This window comes from Pteropus alecto, unplaced genomic scaffold (genome assembly GCF_000325575.1).
Source record: "Pteropus alecto unplaced genomic scaffold, ASM32557v1 scaffold94, whole genome shotgun sequence".
In the NCBI taxonomy this organism is placed as follows: Eukaryota; Metazoa; Chordata; class Mammalia; order Chiroptera; family Pteropodidae; genus Pteropus; species Pteropus alecto.
The window spans coordinates 4,780,779-4,803,723 of record NW_006437736.1 but is presented as its reverse complement, the minus strand read 5'-3'; the positions used below and the strand labels follow the sequence as shown (position 1 = coordinate 4,803,723).

At 38.3% G+C, this 22,945-nt stretch overlaps 1 long non-coding RNA gene across 8 annotated transcripts in view; it reads left to right on the top strand.

The window, feature by feature from the left end:
* The window catches only part of LOC107195859, a 120,542-nt gene that overhangs the window by 83,086 nt on the left and 14,511 nt on the right, over positions 1-22,945 (top strand). For 3 of the 8 annotated variants that reach the window (XR_003047118.1, XR_003047112.1, XR_003047116.1), the window contains one exon: positions 7,207-7,249. The exons of the other annotated variants lie outside the window; for them this stretch is intronic. This is a non-coding gene — a long non-coding RNA (uncharacterized LOC107195859). The remainder of the gene's footprint in view (positions 1-7,206; positions 7,250-22,945) is intronic. 8 annotated transcript variants of the gene reach the window in all.

The following is a 22,945-nucleotide window of genomic DNA, read 5'->3' as shown; positions in this document are numbered from 1 at the left end:
CTAGAAGATATGCAAAATGCTTGAAAACAGTCTTTCATCCAGGCAAGAGGGGATAAACACATCTGTATGGCATTGATTCGCACCCCCGCTCCCCCGCCACCCCTTCCCCTTCCTGGGATTTGGAGCTGGGCTGGGGGAGGGAACAATGAAGACATCTGAAACATCTGACACTGATGGGGGGTTGTGGGTAGGCAGCATTTGGGGGGAAATGAAAGGTGAAATGCCAAATTTAGTTTGGCTCTTTTTTCTTTCTGGCGCCATTTTTCTCTCTTAAATTCGAACTGTATTTTCCTTTTAGCACTGGGGGGAGAGCTGGGTGGATCATATAACATTCCTACTTAGCACATACATAGCTTGTCTTGTCTTGAAAGGAAAACCTACACCGACAACGGGAACCTCACAAACTCCCGAGTGGGAGACAACCTTAGGATTCTGGCTCCTAGGATATTTATTTTGGTTACTGTTTAGTGTACTGAACGCCGACCAGGATCCCTGGACTAACAACTGAAATGGAATCAGAATCCAAAGGCATGATGTCTCTGCTGGAAATGTAAAGGTTGTAACTATACAAGAGCAAACAATTACATTTAAGAAATAAGTCATTTGTACAGGGGTGGGGCCAAGGATATCCATGTGTAAGGGAGAAAGAATTCGGTAAGTTATATTCTGGAATGAGTTGGGCTGTTTTTATTGAAGACTACCACACAGCCCATTGGTGCCGTTAGGTCTCTGCTATGGTCTACCAGATGTTCTGGGAAAAGAATAGGTGTAGCAGGTCAGGTAAGATAAATTATGAAGTTCATCACTCAGGACTCATAACATCTGACACTATTCATGTGGCGACGTGTTGAGGCAGACCTTGGTTCAAACCAGGTGTTTAATCTAGTACCTGAATAGTCTTTGGAAATTCAACCAACCTGTCTGAGTTTCATATTCTTAGCTTTCAAATTTCAAATAGGATGTTGTGAGATATAAACGAAAATATAATACATAGGTTTTAAAAAAAAAGCCTGACAGAGTAGGAACTTAGGAAATGCTAAGTGACCTACATTTTCTTACTTCCTGCCAGTGTGTCCTCAGCTAGATTATAAGCTTCTAGAGTGTGTATATACTAATTTGAGAGATTTTTATAATATTTAACCTGAATGCTTTGTAAACTTACATTGAAAATTTCTTACTAAATGTGTCTTGGTTGATTATAGTAAACTTCTTTCCATTCAAAAATCGATTTTAGAGTATCTTTTTGGGGATGTCCTCCTTGAGTCCTTAAAGTCTTTTTTAAATAACGGTTTGATTGAAATATAATACACATACCATAAAGTTCACTCCTTTAAAGTATACATTTCAGTAGTCTTTAGTATATTGACAGAGTTGTGCATCTAATTCTAGAACATTTTATCAACCCAAATAGAAACCCTGTACCCATGAGCACTCACTCTCTATCCCTTCTCTCTCCCCTTGCAGATACAGGCAGCACTAATAAATTTTATGTCTCTGTAGATTTTCCTATTATGGACATTTTATATGAACAGAATCAGAAAATATGTAGTCTTTCATGATCGGCTCCTTCCATTTACCATATGTTTTCAAGGCTCATCTGTGTTGTAGCAAGTGTCAGTATTTCATGTCTTTTTATGGATAAATAATATTCCATGGCATGGATATACCACATTTTGATTATTTTTTTATCCGTTGATGAACACATGGTTTGTTTCCACTTTTTGGCTATTATGGATAACTCTTTTATGAACATTCATGTACAAGTTTTTGAGTGGACATGTTTTCAATTCTTTTGGAGCCAGGTCTATGAGTGGAATTGTCATCATATGATAACTCAGTATTTAACTGTTTGAGAAACTGCCAAATTATTTTCCAAAGTGACTGCACTATTTTATGTTCTTACTGGAAATATATGAGAGTTCCGATTTCTTCACATCTTTGCTAATATTTGTTATTGTCTATATTTTTTATTATATTTATCCTAGTGGGTATGAAGAGGTTTCTCATTGTGGTTTTGATTTGCATTCCCTGATGACTCATGATTTTGAGCATCTTTTCACATGCTTATTGGCCATTTGTGGCTTTTAAAATATATTCTGTAACAAGTATCTTTTCAGATATATAATTTGCAAATTTTGTCTCCCATGCTAGGGTTTGACTTTTTGCTTACTTGATAGTATACTTTAAAGCAGAAAAGACTTTAATTTTAATTTTTTCTTTCGTAGCTTGTAATTTTGGTGTTATATTTAAGAAACCATTGCCTTATCCAAGGTCGTGATGATTTACTTGTAAGAGTTTTATAGTTTAAAAAATAGTTTTAACACCTACATTTAGGTTTATAATCCATTCTGAGTTAACTTGTGTATATGATGTGAGGTAGAGATTTAATTTCATTATCTGACACATGGATATCCTGTTCTCCCAGTGCCATTTGTTAAGAAGACAATTATTCCTTTATTGAATTTATTTGGCACCCTTGTTAAAAATCAATTGACCATACATTTAAGTTTTGATTTTTAGATTCTCAATTATACTCAATTGATCTATGTATCTATTTTTATGCCACTAGCAGACTGTCTTGATTATGGTAGATTTGAAGTAAGTTTTGAAATCAGGAAGTATGAATATTTCAACTTCATTCTCATTTTTCAAGATTGTTTTGGCTATTCTTGGTTTCTTGAATTTCCATATGAATTTTAGCATTAACTTGTCAATTTCTAAAAAAAAAATAAAAATAAATAAATAAAAATAAATAAATAAATAAATAAATAAATAAAAAGGCATTTGAGACTTTGATAAGGATTGCCTCAACTCTGTGGATTATTTTGAAGAGTTACCATCCTAAAAACAGTTAGTCTTCCAATCTATGGACTTGGTTTCTTTCCCACTTATATAGTTTCTTTTGTTTCTTTCAGCAATGTTTTATAGTTTTCAACATACTTTTTTTTTGTTAAATGTATTCCCAAGTATTTTATTTTTTAATGGTCTTATAAGTAGAATTGTTTTCTCAATTTTATTTTTGAACTATTTATTACAAATTTATAGAAATATGATTAATTTTTGTATACCGATCTTCTAGCTTGTAACCTTGCTGAATTCATTTATTCTTTTTTTTTTTTTTTTTTGGGGTATTCCTTGGGGTTTCTTATATGCAAGATCATATCATCTGTGAATAGAAATACATTTACTTCTTCCTTTCCAATATGGGTACTTTTTTTCTTACCTAATTGCATTGACTAGAAGCTTCAGCATAGTGTTGAATAAAAATGATGAGAGTTGACATCTTTATGATTTTATTGAATTTTGTCAAATGCTTTTTTCTATGTCTATTCAGATGATCATGTTGTTTTATTCTATTAGTATTGTATATTACATTGATTGATTTTTGTATGCTGATTTCATACGTTAAACTCATCTTGAATTCTTGGGGTAAATTTCACTAGGTCATGATATGTAATCCTTTTTATATATTGCTGGACTCAATATACTAGCACTTTTTTGAGAATTTTTGTGTCAATATTCATGAGGGATATTGATTTGTAGTTACCTTTTCTTGTGACACCTTTATCTGGTTTTGGTATCAGAACAATACTGGCTTTCTAAAATGGGTTGTGATGTGTTTCCTCTTCTACTCTTGAAAGAGTTTATGGTGGATTGACATTAATTCTTTACAGGTTTGGTAGAATTTACCTGTAATGCTATCTGGATCTGGCCTTTTCACTGTGGGACTTTTTGATTATTAATTTAATCTCTTGTTATAGGTATATTCACTTTTTCTATTTCTTCTTGAGTCAGTTTCTATAGTTGTATCTTTCTAGAAATTTTTTCATTTTATTTATGTTATATAATTGGTTGTCAAATAATTGTTAATATTATTACTTTAGAATCCCTTTTATTTCTGTGGGGTAGATAATAATTTCATTTCTGGTTTTAGTAATTTGAGTATTCTCTCTTTATCTTGGCCAGTTTAGTTAAAGATCTGTTATGTTTTATTGATCTTTTCAAAGAAATCTTTGGTTTCATTGTTTCTTTTCTCTATTGTTTTCTATTCTCTATTTCTTTTATTTTCACTCTAATCTTCATTATTTCCTTCCTTTGCTTGTTTGGGTTTAGTTTGCTCTTTCTTTTCAAATTTCTTAAGGTGAAAGTTTAGGTTATCAATTTAAGATGACTTTTTTTTTTTTAACCTAAGTTATAAATTTCCCTCTCAGCATTGTTTTGGCTGCATCGCATAAGTTTTGGCATATTGTGTGTGTGTGTGTGTGTGTGTGTGTGTGGGCGCGCGCACGTGTGTGTGTGTGTGCGTGCGCGCGTGTGTGTGCGTGCGCGCGTGTGCGTGTGCGCACGCGCACGTTTTTCATACATCTCCAAGTATTTTCTAATTTCTATTTTGATTTCTTCTTTGAATTATTTTTTCTTTTAACTAGTAACATGTTGTTTTATGACTATATATTTGTCAATTTTTCAAATTTACTTCTGTTATAAATTTCTGATTTCTATTTATTATGATTAGATGTCATACTTTATATAATTTCCATCCTCCTAGGTTTATTGAGGCTTGTTTTATGGCCTAACAAATATTTTACCCTGAAGAATGTTCCATGTGCTCTTTAGAAGAACATGAATTTTGCCGTTGGCTAGAGTGCTCAATAGCTGTCTCTTAGGTCTAGTTGTTTTTTGTATTGTGCAGGTGTTCTATTTCTTTGTTGATATTATGCTCATTATTTAAATAGATCCATCAAGAATAGATATCTTATCCATTATAGAAAGAATGGGATACTGAAGTTTCCAATTATTGTTGTTGAATTGTCTATTTCTCTCTTCAGTTCTGTTGCTTCCTGTATTTTGGGGCTCACTTGTTACATTGTTATAGTTATCATATGTTATAGCTTCCTGATGGATTGTCCCTTTAATCATTATAAAATATTTCTCTTTGTCTCTACTAACAATTTTTTCTTTGAGTTTATTTTGCCTGTTATTAGTATAAATACTCTAGCTCTTTTTAAGATACTGTTTACATGGTATTTTTTCCCCTATCATTTTATTTCAAACTATTTGTGTCTTTGAATATGAAGTGTGTCTCTTTTACTCAGCATGTAATTAGATAATTTTCCCCCATCCATTCTGCCAACTGCTGCCTTTTTTTATTGGATTCTGTTGTCTATTTAAATTTAATGTAGCTACTACGCCTGACCTTTTTAAGTGTCATTTCTCAATGTTCCCTTCATGTTCTTGTCTCTCTTATTACAGTATTTCATTTTTAAAAACTTTCATAAACTAAACATTGCCTCTTTGAGCTCAGTGATGTCTTTGTACCCTCAGTGGCTATTACCATGCCCTGTATGTAATAGGTACTCTCTCAATGTTTGATGAGTAAGTGGTGAAGTTTAGGGATTGAAAAATTAATTAAACTTGTTGAGAATTTTCCAAAGGGGCGTGACCCAGACAAGGATAGAGAATTTTTCTGATAAGACATTCATATCATCTCCTTTCCATAAAAATGCATTGTTTACCACTAATGCCTGATCGTCTTGGGGAAACTGAGGCAATATACCACATTTATGAATGTGTTGCTGGTATGAACCAGGTACCACTGTAGAGGCAAAAATCAAATGCAGTTAGTTCCCCAGGGCTGACCTGACTCAACCACTCAGTTGCAGGAGGAGAAGCTTGGACAGAGAAAGCAGATTCTTGGCTAGATTTGTGATTCAACAGAGCAAGAGACAAGTGAAAATGAGAGACAAGCAATATCGCTATTTTAGTGTAGTGATGCTGTCTTCTGGTATACGTAGCTCAATGGATGTCAGGATTCACTGGTATCACCAGTTAAGTTACTTCTCTTCTCAGGTAGAGGATATGGATATAGGAATGGAGATAGAAATTGAATGAAATCATGCTATACCTCCTCCTCCTCCTGGGGAGTGGAACAGAAGTTCCTTCCTTCCTTCCTTCCTTCCTTCTTTCCTTCCTTCCTTCCTTCCTTCCTTCCTTCCTTCCTTCCTTCCCTTCTTCTTCTTCTTCTTCTTCTTCTTCTTCTTCTTCTTCTTCTTCTTTCTTCTTCTTCTTCTTCTTTCTTCTTCTTCTTCTTCTTCTTTTCTCTCTCTTTCTTAAATTTCCCCTCAGAAGTTCCTTTTTACAGCAGGGCACTTTTTAAAAAAAATCTCCAAACTCAAACTGGCTTAAGTAAAAAGTTTATTGATCCATGTAACTGAAAAGCTCAGGAATTCTCTAAGAGCTAAGTTGACACTAAGAGAACTGAATTTCTCTTCATCTCTCTCTAACCTTATCATGGTGGCTTCATTAAAAGTTCCAACAAAAGGATCATTGTACTTGAATGACTTTGATTGGGTCAAATGTCCACCCCTGAACCAATAATGATGTCCAGAGCCATATAATGACCTTAATAGCCACCTCTGGATCTGGCATGGCATCAACTCCATCCAAAATGTATATGAGCTAAGTAGAGGACAGGTGACTCTGGAGAGGAAAATTAGAGTATCATTCAAGGAAAATGGTTGAAATGGAGAGGAAAGACAGATATTCACTGTACTTCTCCTCCATGGAAATGTAAGAACTGTGATGATTTTCCTATTAACATCCTTGTCTAATACGATAGCTTTAATCACATATGGCTATTGAACACTTAAAATGGCGCTAATCCAAATTGAGATATAAAAATACAGTTGGGTTTGGAAACTCAATTAAAAAAAAGAATGTAAACTACCTCATTAATAATTTCTTATATTGATTACATGTTGAAATAAATTCGATATATTGGGTTAAACAAAATATTTCTTAAAATGAGATCCACCTATTTCTTTTTATATTTATAATGTGATTACTAGAAAATTTAAAGTTGAATTTGTAGCTCACATTCTATTTCTATTGGACAGTGTTGTTCTAGATGTTTCTAGATTCATCTTTCAGTTGCCATATTAGATGAAAATATTCTTGAGATCATGGACTGTGCCTTATTTATTATTTCTTTAGTACAGGGCCTTGCATATACTTTGTTCTTAGTAAATATTGCAGAATCAATAGATATTGTCTGTCTTAAATAATTACTCATTTTCAATAGAATGAATGCAAACTTCTGTAACAATCTGATTCCAACATTGTATTCCAAACTTATTTCCCATTGCAGATTGGGCCATTTTTCTCTGGCCACATTATGTTCAAAAAGTTCTCTGTGCTCTTTCTTTCCAGACCAGCCTGCAGAGACGACGGAGCCCAAGGCACAGAAAAAGAGGTAGATGAGAGGGTGTATGGAAACTCTTTATATGATGTCATATAAAGAGCTGTTAATCTCTTGATGTTTAAAGCCATGGCTAGAAAACCTTCATTCTCCAAAGCACTGCAGATTTTTAGAAAATGACTAAAATTAGAGGGGCATTTCCCCCTCTAATTCAGTCTTGGACTTCCTTGAAACTTTTCCTAAGATTCCTAGAATCCTTAAATATTCTTGTTTCCCCTTTGACTTAAACTAGTTCATCTGAATTTTGGCCACTTGTCTTCAATAAGAAGAATCATAGGAACACAGCCCTCACAGGACTGTGCATATTAAATGTTGATTGAACAACTGAAAGTTTCTGTGGCCTTAGTGCAGGGAGCAAGATGAAGCAGGAACTAGGTCCAAGATCCATTGTCACTGTGCTTAGTGCCCTTTCTTTCCATCCCATGCTAGACCACAAGAGAAATACTGAAGAAGTGCTGTACACTGTTTACAAAAGGTGATGTCTGGTTTCCTTCTTCAGGCAGTTTTCCTGTGGAGGGAAGTGGGCACAGGGCCATGGCATCTGTTGTGTCTGTACTTGTTCCATAAGGTTTGAGGTTGTTCCCCTAGGAAACCATGTATGTGCTAATGTTTCCTGCAAAAGTTTTCCCTCTTTTTAGGAAAAATGTCTGGGAAGAGTACAATGCAGACACTATCCTTCCTAGAGGGAGCATACATCCCCAGGCTCAGGCCTGGAGTGCTCTGTAGAACTGATCTGGCTGTGTCACAGAGGTCAGCAGGCACAATTGTAGCCTGACAGCTTAGAGTCCTAAAGATGCACCCCCAATACTACAAAATTTGGAATCATAGGAACACAGCCCTCACAGGACTGTGCACAAAAAAAATGTCGATTGAACAATTGAAAGGTTCTTTGGCCTTAGTTACTTAGTTACTGAGTTCAGAAATCCAGATAGTCATATGATTTTATCAGGAAGTTTCTTCTCTACATCTCTATCTTCCTCGGTGTTGACTTTATTCTTAGGATGAGGGGGCTTTAATCTTGAGGTGACCTCTGGCAACTCACTGTTGAATGACTTTTCCTTGATCATGCGAGCAACATTTCTAGGATTAGCTCTGATTGGACACACTTAAGTTACATTGTTACTGTTGAACCATTTCATTGTTTTATTGTTTGTTAAACCATTCAACCAAAACACATCGATTGCTTTCTATGTTCCAGCAGCATTTTAGGTTATAGGGCACATGGCATTAGAAAGACATACAAGATCTCTGCATTTATTCCAGCAGTGGGAGACACACACACACACACACACACACACACACACACACACACACACTCCACACTATACCACATCACACACACACACACACACACACACACACCACACTATACCACACACACACAGAAAAATGAGTAAATGTAAGAAAAGACATCAGATAATAAGAGCTGTGCAGGAAATTAAAATAGGGAGATATGATCTAAAGTGTTTTGGTTTCTATTTCAGATTTGGTGGTGAGGACAGGCCACCAATCACCATGGTCAACAAATAGCACACCCTAATTGTAATACTGTTGTTGCCTCTTGTGTTACAGAGGCAGCGTGTGTGTGTGTGTGTGTGTGTGTGTGTGTGTGAGAGAGAGAGAGAGAGAGAGAGAGAGAGAGAGAGAGAGAGCGCGAGCGAGCATGCGCATGCCTGCACTAGCTTCTGATGGAAACTGGAGTGCTATTTCCAGAATCAGTGGGAATGGATGGATGCTGGGCCAGGAAGAATCATAGTGGTAGACTATAAGAATCCTTTTCTATACAAAGATTAATGAAGAAATTTTTACGAGAAGACTTCAAATATTAAATAAATACAGCAGTAACTTCTTAGGATGAATTTGTTTTGCGAATTCAATGTTATTGCAGTAAGCATGCTGCAGTCAGGCTGTGAGACCAACAAAGCTGATTGGATGAACCTCATGTGAGGTCTACGGAGCTGGACCAAATGCAGTCCAACTCTTTCCTTTTCTCTTGTCCTCTGTGAGGGGCACAGAGGGCACATTTGCTAGTTCCTCCCAAGCACTTGTCCATTTGAATTCTGTCCTTCTGCAAACAACTGTTAAAGAAAACACACCCATCTCCAAAAGAATAAAAAAGATTCACCTGTATGGTAGACAAATCCATATAGAAGAGAAACTTTTCTATATCAAGAAAAGCAATAATGTCTGCAGAGACATTGCGCTGGGAAGCTTGGGGTTAACCAAACAGGTTATGCAGCTGGTGTGTCTAAATTAGATGGATTTAATCTATTGGATTCCCATCTTTCTCCAAGATGTTCTTGCTTTACTTTTGCATATCTAAAAGGATCATTGATACGGTTTTCTCAACAACAAAAACCTCCTAAAAATGGATTAGCCTATCCCAAAGGAGAGATCGTATTTTGGTCAGATTCTTAACCTGACACGTTCAGAGCCCTCTACTCATGATTCCACCTTAATGCTCTTATTTTTATCCTTCACTATGAGCCAATATATGGTTGACTTTGGCTCCAACAAGTTCCTCATCTCCCTTACATATTCTGTGCCAATTCAGCCTCCACATTTTTATTGATGTCGTGATGCCATTGGATTCTCTTTCTAGTTCTCTCTAAATCCCATCTACTCTTCAAGTCAGACTTGCCCAGGAACTCCTCCTGGACCAGCCCGCTGGCTTTCCACATTGCTTTGTTTCTCTCAACAATTCGGGTTTGTTATTTAAGACATCAACGGGAAAAATGAGGTGAAACATTTATGATCTAACTTCATTTTTTTAAGAGAGGGAACAGCTTTGACTCAAAACACCTCAGTTTGTCCATTAAGCAGTAGGCAAGCCTGACAAAGGCATGGGTTTCAGTGGGCTCACAGGCACATGGAGAGGAGGCTCGAGAAAAAGAGAGGCATTCGTTTTCTATTTCTGAGAGTGGGGGACAGAGAATAGAAGAGAGGTGATGGGAAGGAATGGGAAGGGAGGGAGGAACCACTGAGATTGGTCAAGATGGGGCCTCTGAGCAGTGATGAGAGGCTTTCCTGTCATGGGTGGCCAGGGCCTTTAAAAGGAGTTTCTGCTGTTCCTTCTAACGTTGTTCATGTTATGTTGATGTCAACCCTTTTCTCTACTTCCTCCACACCTTTGGAGGAAGTCTGCCACCTGCACAAGAGCTTTGAGCAAGCTAGTTTCGGAGGGAATTGGAGAAAGAACTGAGTTTTATATCTGGGTTGACATGGTGTAAAGCTATGCAGAGGCCAGGATGTACGTATGAGCCTGCGTTTATAACCAATATGCTATGCAGTAGGAGGAGAGGATAAATATAGGATGGTACGCTCCATTCCACTGGTATTTCTCAAGAGGGACACTATGGACATTTTTTTGGCTGAGTAATTCATCGTCATATGGGAATATTCCTGGATACAAAATATCCTAGATATTTTTTGCCCATCAAATGCCATTGGTACATTGCGACACACCAAATTTAAGTGCTCTCCGACATTTCCAAATGTCTTATATGAGACTGTACTTACTGCTCCTTCTACTCTAAGAACCATTACAGACCATGCTTTAGTATTCAACCATTCTGTATAGAAGTGAATGAATGAATGAATGAATGAACAAAGAAGAGAAGGTCAGGAATGATCTCAGGCATTGGCTGTTCTTACGAGGGCAAGTTTAGATGGGTTGTTCCTGTGGCCTTGGTACTGGGGTCATGTGCGGACTCAGAATGATACCCATATGAGAGAGTGATGGATGACCCAGACGTGAGATGAAAGGACCCAGAAGGCAGACTCCATCCACTCTGCAGTTTACCTCTAACCAGGCCCCTTCCTGGTTCTTTCAATACTGTTAAATGAAGACTCTGCTTGCTCAATGGCAGCTCAGAGCAGGAGCAGAAGAAAGGAAGGAGGTGCATCGGGCTTGCTGTAGTAAAGTGGAATACCATCTCTCTTAACGTTAATGCAAACCAGCTGCCCGCCGGCCCCAGCTTGCGATAGAACAGGCGGAATTCTTGGACACTGAGTTATTCTTAGAAGCATGTGCACAACCCCCTGGCAGGGCTCACTGTGAACTGGCTGTTGCCAGCCCCCTGTCAGGATGCCGTGCCAGCAAACCCAAGAGTGATTGTTCTTGCTTATGAAAAATAACTTCAGGATTTTAATTTCAAATAACCCACAGAGCTGGGGCCTGGATGTGGAGAATGGTGGTAAGGGCAAAGAGAACAGAACAAAGAAAGGGGATGAAGGATGGAAGAGCATCATTCACTCATTCAAAAAATATTTATTGAGTGTCTAGCTCGTGTGCAGATACTGGGGACTGTATCACATCTGGACTGTATGTGACCTGGATGGACATCGGTGGACAGCTGTCTAGATCTTGGGAGTGAGCACTCCCATGTGTTTTCAGGTTGTGTTTATTGAGTGCTTTTCATGTGCCAGGCTTTTTACCTAGGAGATCTCATTCAATCTTCAAAGGAACGATGAGAGGTAGGTATCATTGCTCCCGTTTGACAGGAAAGTGAGTGTTGGAGAAGGAATCTGTCTAAGGCTCCGCAGCTATCAATTGGCAGAGTCAGGGTTTGAGCTCAGGCCAGCTGATTCCTGCCTTCACGCCTGTGTTGAGCACCAACTCTATGCCAAGGCTGAGCTAGACAGTGGGACTGCGAAGCCAATTAACAGGGCTGAATCCCAGCTCTCAAGTCTCTCAGTTGCACTGTTCATGGGAGGGACAGGACTATGACCAGGGATGATGATAACAAGATTTGTAAAGCAGGAGATCGGAGCTACTGATGAGCTCCACCGGGATACATCAGGGACAGCTTTGAAGAGAAATGACTGTCTTACGTAAGTGACTCCATGTAAGGCAATGAAAAAAGACCACTCCACGTAGAGGACCAGTGTGTGTGATGGCGTGTGGCTGGTGATCAGAAGGTGCTTGGTGGGGCTGCAGTGCAGGATGCACTGAGGAGATGTAAGATGAGATGCCTGGAAGGAGAAGAGAATCTGACCAGGAAGGGCCTAGTGGGACAGACCAATGAGCTGGAACTTTGTCACGGAGGAGCTGAAAACTCATTTAGTCATTCCCTCATTCATCATATATTTATTGAGCACCCACTAATCACTATACACCAGGAACTCTACGTCTAAAGAGTTTTAAGCAGGAAACAGTTTCGTGCATTGTATTTTAGAGAAAAAAGGGTACCTGTGTGGAAAATTATTAAGGGACCTTCATGGTGACCCAGGTGAAAGATGCTCCAAAAATGACAGTGGTAGGAGCACACTTAATAATATGAGTGGCCACTCCATATGACAGACACGGGGGATTAACTGAAGCTCTTCATACCTGCGGCAGAACACATCGATGAATGTATGCCCACATCATGGGAAGTGCCTGAAAATGTGGGCTACTCTCCAGGACACCCACATATGGCTGCTCCCATCAGTAGAACTGTATGTCTATCAAGGGTCATTTGTGTTTAGTTCCAAAACTATCTATGCCAGTCTTCATTGTTAATTACTCAATGAAATATAAACCAAAAAAAAAAAAGTGTGAAAAAAAGAGAGAAATATTTCTATGAATGCTGAGTTGAAAGCTTTGAAAAGACTGCAAAAAAAAAAATGCTATGAAATTGGGTGTGGTTGAGACAAGGAAAGGATTGGGAAAATCATAAAATTCTAGCAAGATTCAGCACTCAGATTGTTTTACAGGGGTCTTTAAGGTCTCTTGCTACTTCAAAGAAACTGATGCTGGAAACTGTAGATGATGCATTATGGGTGTGGTTTATGTAAGAAAGATGACAAGAAGCTGCAGTTAGCAGACCCATTCTCAAAGAAGAGCCTTGGCTGCACATCAAAAGAGTGGTGAATGAGTGTGCCTTTATATGCTTTAAGTTAAAATTAAACAGGTTTGAAGTATTATGTATCATTTTTTTTTAGCTTTAAGAAAAGTTTTTATTGAAGACCAGCTAGCATACTTATAGGAAAGTGCACATTGCTAAGAGTATAGGGGGATGTATTTTTACAAAGTGAACACCCAGTGTAACTAGCAACCAGATCAGTAATAGAACTTTGCCAGCACTCCAAAATCTTCCCTTATGCCAACTGTTACACATGCTCACCTCAAACGTGGCCACTACTCTGACTTCTATAAGCATCGATTACTTTTGCCTGTTATCTCAATCAAACAGAATGGTTTTTTTTGTTTGTTTTTGGCTTGTTTTGTTTTGTTTTGTTTTTGCTGTTATGTTTGTAAAACCCATCTATGTTGTTTAGTGTAGCAATAATTTGGTCACCATCCTATGAGCTATGTCGTGGTATACAGTAAGCACTCAAAATAGCAGCCAGAGATATGTAGTGGTATACAGTAAGCACTCAAAATAGCAGCCAAAATAAGACACCTAGACAGCTGTCAATCCTCTGCGTGCAAATGGTGCTTTGGAAGTGATGAATACTCCATTCTACTATTGGAGAGTATTTATGTTGTTTTCAGCATCTGGCTCTTACGAATAGTGCTGCTTTCACAATTTTTACACAGGTTTTGTGATCATCTTATGTGTGCATTTCTTTTGGGTATCTAGTTAGGAGGAAAACTGGTGGATCCTAAGTTGTACGCATATTCGGGTTTTGTAGATACTGACAAAGTGTCTTCCACAGTGGTTATGTCGGTGGTTTCTGCTGCCACCTGCAGCGTATGAAAGTTCTACTGGCTCCAACACTCTTGCTGGTATTTGATATTGTCTATGTCATTGTGGTTTTTAGTTTTAGCTGTTTTCGTGGGGGTGAAGTGGTATCTTATTGATTTTGTTTGTTTTTAATAAATCTTTTCTTGTGGAATGATTTTAGATTTACAGGAAAGCTGCAAAGATAGTACAGAAAGTTCCTGTATAGGCCACATCCATTGTTAACATCTCATATTACCACTGTATATTTATCAAAGTGAAGAAACAGACAGACAGTGGTACATTACTGCTAAGTAAACTCCAGATTCGACTTGAATTTCATCAGTTTGTTCATTATTGTCCTCTTGAGGTTCCAGGAGCCATTCTAGGGAGCCACATTTCATATTGTTATCATGTCTCCCCAGCCTCTTCTGGTCTATGACAGTTTCCCAGTCTTCTCTTGTTTTGATGACCTTGGTGGTCTTGAGAAATACTGGCAAGATATCCTGTAGCATACTCCCTAATCTGAGTCTGGCTGATGTCGTTACTAGAATAGGGTTAAAGGTTTTTGGAAATAATACCACAGTAGAGAAGTGCTTTCCTCATCTCACCGTAATTAAGGAATGCATACCTTCCACGTGACATCACCGATGATGTTATTAACCTTCATCACTCGGTTAAGGCAGTGGTCGCCATATTTCTCACTGCAAAGTCACTATTCCTCCTTTTCCTAGTTTATAGTTTGGAGATGAATCACTAAATCTAGCCCATTCTCAAGGGCAGTGGTGGGGGTGGGGTGAGGGAGAATTAAGTTTCACCTTCTGGAGGGGGGAGTATCTACAGACATTATTTGGAATTCTGCAAGAAAGATTTGTCTCACCTCTTTTCTTTCCCTCCTTCCCTCTCTTCCTTCCTTCCTTCCTTCCTTCCTTCCTTCCTTCTTTCTTTCCCTCCTTCCCTCTCTTCCTTCCTTACTTCCTTCCTTCCTTCCTTCCTTCCTTCCTTCCATTATGAGCTCATGTATATTAATTTTGTATTTTGGGTTATGATTCAATACTATATTACTTATTTGTTGCTCAAGTTTTTCCAGCTTTGGCCATTGAGAGCTCTTTCAGGATAGCTTCTATGTCCTTTTAATGTGCCTCCCCGCATCTCTTTGTTTTTTTAAGCACTTACTTAATTTCTAGTGCTACAAGATACTCCCAGTTTATATTGTGTTTTCTCTGCCCCGGTCTTAGAATCACTCATTTCTCTATGGAGCCCTGATTCCTTTAATTAGAGAATAATATTTAGAAACTAAGATCTTGGTGCTAGGTATCTCACTGTGGCATTAATTTGTATTCCCATGAAGACGATCACCTTTTCAAATGTTTATTGGCCATTCGAATATTCTTTTTAATGCAGTGCCTGTTCAAGTCATTTTTGTATTTGTCTATTGAAATGTCTACATCTTTTTCTTATAGATCTATAGACTTTTTTTCTTTTGTGTGTGTATTCTGGATTTGAGTTCTTCATTGGATATATGTATCACAAATACCCTCTTCCACTCTTTGGCTTGTCTTTTTATTGTATTAGTGGCGTTTTTGAAAAACAGACGTTGTTGATATTATCATGGTATAGTTAGTCACTTTTTTCCCCTTATGGTTCTGCTTCTGATCATAAAAATATTCTTCCTTGTTATCTTCTAAATGCTTTATTGTTTTACCTTTTATATTTGGACCTATAATACACCTGGAATTGAATTTTATGTGTAGTATGAGGTAGATTTCCAGGTGGATGTCCAATTGACCCAGCCTCACTTATTGAAACGACCATCCTTTTCTCAGTCCATGCATTTTCATCTTTATTTTGGGAATCCCTTTTCAATTCTGTAGGTCTATTTGTCTGTCTTTTCACCAATACTATACTATCTTAATTATTGTGGTTTTAAGTCTTGATATCTGGTAGGGTAAATCCTCCATTCTCTTTTTATTCTTCAAGATTATCTTGGCTATTATTGCTTCTTCTCATTTCCATATAAATATAAGAACTGCAGATCAATTTTTCACACACATGCACACACACACACACACACACACACACACCTGCTGCAGATTTCTTCGAATATATAGATCAATTTAGAAGGAATTAACAACTAAAATATCAGGTCCCCTTCTCTATCAAAATATAGCAGATACTTCTATTTACTTAGGCCTAAAATTTCTCTCAGTAAATGGTTTACAGTTTTTTAGTAGAAAAGTCTTAATCATATGTTGTTTTAGAATTAAGTAGTTGGTATTTTTTAATATTGCATAGGTAGCTTTAAGTAGTTCATTTGTAATTACTTATTGATAGTATAGCAACATGTTATTTAAAATATATATTGATGTTATATCTGCTAACCTTTTCCAATGTCCCTTATTAATTTAATTATTTGTCTGGAGAATCTTTTGGCTTTTCTATGTACATAATTATGTTATCTGTCAATAAGGGTGATACTTTTCTTTCTTTTCAATCCCTATACCTTTCGTTTATTTTTTTCTTTCCTTATCGCACTGGCTATAATTTCCAGTAGAATGTTCACTAAAATGATGATAGGAGACACTCTTGTCTCATTCCTGATCTCAGGTGGAAACTTACACTATTATATTATTAAGTATGTTTTCTATAGCTTTTAAAATATATATCCTTAATGGATTTAAAAAGTTCCACTCCGGGCCTAGTTTGGTAAGATGTTTTAAAATTGCAAGTGGAAGTCAGTTTTATAAATGCTTTATATTTATTTTTTTAGCTGGTCTTATGATTTTTCTCCTTTGCTTTGTGCAAAGGCTTTGAATTTATTTTTTTAGCTGGTCTTATGATTTTTCTCCTAATTACGCTAATGTGATGAACTACATTGATTGGTTAAGTTTGAATGTAAAACCAACCTTGTATTACTGGAGTAAACCCAATTTGGTTGTCATATATTATTCTTTTTATACACGGTTAGGTGATATTTGGTTATAATTTTTCCATCTATATTTATGAGTGAGATGGACCTGTAATTTCTGATTCTTATCATATGCTTGTTAGGTTTTGTTTTCAAGGTTAGGCTGGCATTATAAAATGAGTTCAAAAAATGTTTTCTTTTTTGCTTGTATATGCAAGAAATTGTTTAAGTTTAGTGTCATTTCTTCTTTAAATATTTAGAAGAATCCATCAGCGAAGTCATCTGGCCCTGGATATTTCTTTGTGAAGATTTTAAATTACAGATTTAACTTTAAAATAGATATATGTAGTACTATTTCTGGCAAACTCCAGGATCCTCTGATATTCTTGAAAATACACACTTAAGCCACAACATGCTAAAGAGATCAAGGTTAAAGTGTAAGTCACCAAATCCACATGGCCTGTTAGTTAAGAACATAAACTCTGGCACCCTTCTATTCTAGTCCTCTTTATAAATAAATTTTACATGCAAAAAAAAAAAACCCAAACAAACATCCTTGTTTATTCAGCTTGTGTATTAGAATCCTAAATGTTACATTATGGATGTAACCATTAAAGGGTTAAAATTTTCAGCACGTTTCTATTTGGCTTTTTAACCTGCTTTGTGCAAAGGCTTCGCGGAGCAGAGTGTTGGGCTCACTTCTCTATGCTTCTCTTCTGTCAGAGATCTCGGTCCCTCAATTCTTGGCTGCTTTGGAAGCCCTGAACTATAATTTTCATATTCCCAGCTCTGTGAGATTTTCAGAAGCTTTCCTGGAATCTCTGCCCTTAACAGTTGTCCTCTGCCTGGATACCTTGCAAATGACACTAGGAAAAAGAGAGGAGATTGTTGGCTCACCTCTCTATGATTCCTCCTCCCTGAGATCTTGACTTCTCATGTTCTGGCTACCTCAGCAACTCCCTCATGACTTCAGATTTATTTTTGTTTTTTAATTGGCTTTCCTACTTTTTCTTGGCATAAACGTTGGTCTGCTGCAAGCTACTCAATATAGGTAGAATTAGACAATTGAATATAACTTTTTTATTAATAATTTCACACTTGATCTGACTTTTCGATTTAACCAATTGACTATGAGTTTTGATTAATCAGAGCTAAGAGATCTACTATGATGATGATATTAATAGTAATAATACCAGCTTAACATTCATTGATAAATCCCTGAGTGTAAGACTCCATGTTAAATTATTTCTATGTTCTCTCGCATTTGAAGTTGAACTCACAGCAACCTGCTTATACTCACAAGGCTAATGAATGGTCGTAATAAAATATGAGACAATACTACCTGACACCAGCATCCCCCCCACCCCCGCCTTCCCAGTCTTCAAAAGATTTAGAATGCATTTACCTTATGGTTGATATATTTGGGTTAGAGGGACATGAGGGTAATTGAGGCAGGGAAAACTATTTGAAAGTCTAGAACTGGATGCAGGAAAGCCACACTAGAGAGGTGAAGAGACAGGCTACCGTCAAAGAGGAGATCAACTTCTTATCTAAAGAAAAGGGGGATTTTAGTTCCAGAATACCCTATTTCCCCTCAATCTGAAATGTGGTATTTCATATATTCTATGTTCTTATGAAAAGTGGATGCATCTTACAATAGTTGTCGAAAGAAACTTGTCAGCCGCCTAGCATTGCAGTCAGCTGTAACAGAGCTGTCACCTCCAGCACATATGTAACCGTTCTCCATTCATCTGATTGTCACTTCAGTTGAGTTACTTGATTTGGTGGCACCTTACAGGGCTGACTACTCCTTAATGTTGCTCCCTTCATTAAGCTTCCTCAAAAAAGTTATATAATGATTAAGCATTGAAAGAAGACCTTGCTGAATTCTCAGGTTTCCCATTATATATCAGGAAATGCCATTAGTGCTGTTGAAACTGCCAAATATTTTGGAATTCAGCATAGACTCTTTAGAGCCAACAGTGGTTGCTGTGACTGATTCATGTGTCATGAAGAACATGGAGCACCCAACGTCTAGCTGTCACAGGCTTCCAGCTGACTTTAAAGAGAAGCTATTTAACTTCCAGGAATGTATACTTCAATTAAGGAAAAAACAGAACCATTAATTTAACCAGATCGGAAACGCAAACAAAGCCCAGTACTCTTTGATATGCCTGGAAATTACTGTGTTAGTCAAATGTTCCAAAAAGGTCAAGGTCAAAGATTTGATCATGAGAAGAATTACAGCCTATTTGTTAACATGCAGGTCTAGCACCATACTCCCTGCCCTTCGATACATAGGGAGCCTAGGGCACTTCTCTCTGCCTCAGTATCCTCAACTGTCCATGGGGGAAATAACAGCATCTGCCTTACAGAATTGTCATGAGAATCGAGTATGTCAGTCCAAATAAATGCTAAGAAGGAGGTTTGGCAAATGGCAAGTGCTCAATAAATATTAACCATTAGGATAAGCAGCATATGACTTCCAATATAATGCTCAATGTGACTGTCCATGGCCAAAACTGATTCAGAAAAGTATTTAGATTCTGAGGCCTGAGGGGTTAATTTCAAATATAATATTGATGAATCAAGGGATATCAAAGTATATGGATGAATGTATGTTATTGTCAGCCACAGAGGTTTTATTTTTTGTTATGTTTTTGTTTACTATTAATATAGTTTCTTTTTTTTTTTCACTAGGGCTGCTGTTAAATTATAATTTCAAAAACTAAAATCTATCAGCCACTTTCCATCACCAGCCCTGGGTCCATGCCTAAACTCTCGCAGTTGCCCCTTAACTCATCTCCCACATATTCTTTTGCCTTTTTGCAATTTTTGTTACAGACAAATGACAAATATCCTTTTTTCTCCTTTTTTTTTTCTTTTTTGCTTAATCCAAGAGAAATTTCTTGCTCACAGGAAGTCCAAAACAAGGGTTTCTGATTGGCAAGCAGCTATTTCTTAAGCTATGACTCAGGGACCCAGATTCCTTCCATTTTTGCGGCTCTCCCCTCTTTATTGTGTGGCTCACCTACATTCAGCCAGAAGAGGAGACCAACACTTGGAGGATCAAGTGTGGAGGCTTTTATGGTCCAGGCCTAAAAGTCTCACACCTCTCTTTCTTTCACATTCCATTGGCCAGGCCCCAGTCATGTGGCATGCCTGAGGTCGTGGGAGTTTGGGGAATGTAGTCTAACTTAGTGTCCAGGAAGAAAAAATGAGTTGGGTGAATCTCTAGCCATTTAACATCATTCACCTAATTCTGCACAAGAGAAAATCCCTGTCTATAACCCTAAGGTATAGATCTGTAGGTTGGAGTTGTCCTATTTTTTTTGCAATTAGAGGACTTCTCAAAGGTTGAGTAAAACCTGGAGAACATTTAGATTGCATATGTCGCCACCTCTGACAAATGACAGATACCTTTATTATCGCCCTCACTTGCTTTTCATAGCCCCACAGTTTGCTTTTATTTATGCTTTTGGGTGATTATTTGCTTAATGTCTTTCTTTCCACTTGCTCATAAGTTCCATGAGGACATGGATTGTACAATTTTTAAAGTGTTAAATCCTTAGAGCCTGACTATCTCTATTTCTATCTCTAGCTCTATTTCCACATGTAGATGTAGATGCTGATATAGAGATAGATGGGCGTATCACAGATCTTATTAAAATACAATATACATAAAGTTTGCTAACTTCAAACGTACAGCTTGATAAATTTTTTACACAGATGCTTTCATGTTATCAGCACTCACATCAACAAACAGATCACGTGAGCACCCAGAAGTCTCTTCGCCCCTTCTAGTCATTCCCCAAGGGCAACTGCTTTTTACATTTTTATCATCATAGATTATTTTTACCTATTTTTGAGCTTTCTCTAATGAAATCGTAGGCATGTACTCTGATATTTGGCCTTTTTCTTTTTTTGCTTAACATTATGTACGTGAGATTTATCCATGTCACCCATATCTGGTAGTTCATTTTCATTGCTGTATTGCAGTCTTTTTCTGAATATAGCACAATTAATTTAAGCACTGTACTATTGATAGACAGCTGGGTTGTTTTCAGCTCAGAGAATCTAACAACTAATGCTGCTATGAACACTCTTTTGCATGTCCTCTGGCAGACCTATGCCCTGACCGTGACCTCCGCAGCAATCTGACAACTATGTATTTGACAAAACATATGTTTTCTCATACTATGTTTTGTCAAATACATAGTTGCCAAAATTTTTTTAAAAATGCATCCAAGAATTAATGTAGTATGAGGGGAGCCCTCACCTCTATTTCTGATGAGGATTCTGCCAGAGATCCAGATTTCAGCTTAGTCTCTTTTTCACTAAGTGTTTATGTACTACGAAGATTCATAAAGATAGATGGATACAAATTGGCCGTCACCAACATGGAAAGAATTTACAGGGAGAGGGGTATCCAGAAGTGTAGTTAGTTCTCTTTTCTGGGGCCTCACTGAGGAGTGATGATTTCAGCCCCATAACCTTTGGGGTCCTGTCCAGCTGTCCAGCCTCTGTTCCATCCATTCACTCACTTTCCTTTCTCTTTCTTGTCTTTGTGCCTTTCAATCCATTCTCACTTTCTGGAGGGAATGAGTTCCAGGGAGGAGTTTGCAGACATCTCAATCATTTGTCTCCTGGGACTGAACTTGGCTCAGCAGGGCTGGAAGGTGATAGGACCGTTAGCAAGGGGCTGTTTGTCATGTTTTGTTGAGAGCTAGTGGCTGGGACTGGCTGATTTAGTTAGGGTTTGGGTAGTGGCACAACGACCCTGTGCTCGAGCCGATCTCCGGCTTTGGTGTGACAGTGACAAACTCCACCTTGACTTCCTTTCCCTCTGGTGAAGCAGCAGGCCCGGAATCACACACCCAACCCTGGCTCTGAATGTCTTACTAGCATCAGAGCACAGGGATCATTACTGCTTGGGGACACAGAGTCTAGAGGAAGCTGCGAAAGCCATTCTTCTCAGATGGCTTTTTAGACGATGCTGAATCTCCCTTTCCTGGGCGTCTGGAGTCCCCTGTCCTTCAGCTTCCTTCTCTCCTCCCTGTCACATCCCTCTTCTCCTGCAATACAGCCTTTGTCCTGAGCATTTCAGGCAGGAAGAAACATTGTCAGCATCCTCCTGTCTCTCTCCCACTCCCTCGTTTTGGTGTATTAGGGTTCACCTGAGAAACAGAACCAATAGGATATATACACATATATAAGAGGAGATTTATTATAGGAATCGGCTTACGTCACCGAGAGGCTGAGATGTCCCACACTCTGGCATCTGCAAGCTGGAGAACCAAGAACGCTGATAATATAATCCTGTCTGAATCTGAAGGCCTGAGAAACAGGGGACCGATGGGGTAAGAACTAGTCCAAGGCCAAAGGCCTGAGAACTGAGGGTCCGCTGGTGAAAGTTCCAGAGCCCGAAGGCCCGAGAACCAGGAGCTCTGACGTCCAAGGGCAGGAAAAGATGACTGTTCCTGTTCAAGAAGATGGAGAGGGAACTCATCCTTCCTTCACTCTTTATTCTATTCTGGCCCCCAGCGGACTGGATGAGGCCCACACGCGTCGGTGAGGGCCCTCCTCCTCATCAGTCTACTGAACCAAATCTCTTCTGGAAACACCCTCACGGACACACCCAGAAATAATGTTTTACCCGCCATCTAGGTATGCCGGAGCCCAGCCAACCTGACACATAACATTAACCATCACAGTTGCTAAGTGCCCTTTGCCCTGGCTCCCACGACTTTCGAGAAGACCAGCCACAAGATAAAGACCCAAAGGAGCTCTTGTGAAAGCAGAGCATTGCCCTTGAAAGCGCCACTTTGATTCAGTATCATCCTAAAATACGCCTCCCCACCATGCTTGAGGATTAGTCGGAGTGGGTAGAAAAGTCAGAGAACTGACCGTGAAGACTTCTTTAAAAAAATGTTTTCAAGCCTGAGTTATTGAAGCATAGTAAAAATGACTGTTTTTAAACCTATAGGGCAATGAGTTTTGACAAATGTCTACAGGACATTTCCATCTCTCTAAAGTGCCCCGGGCTCCCAGGCCTCAGAGGGGTCTGTCTTTTATAGCACAGATGCCCCCTCAGAAGGCCTCGCTGGTGGGTCCTGAATGAGGGTAGGTCTCTTT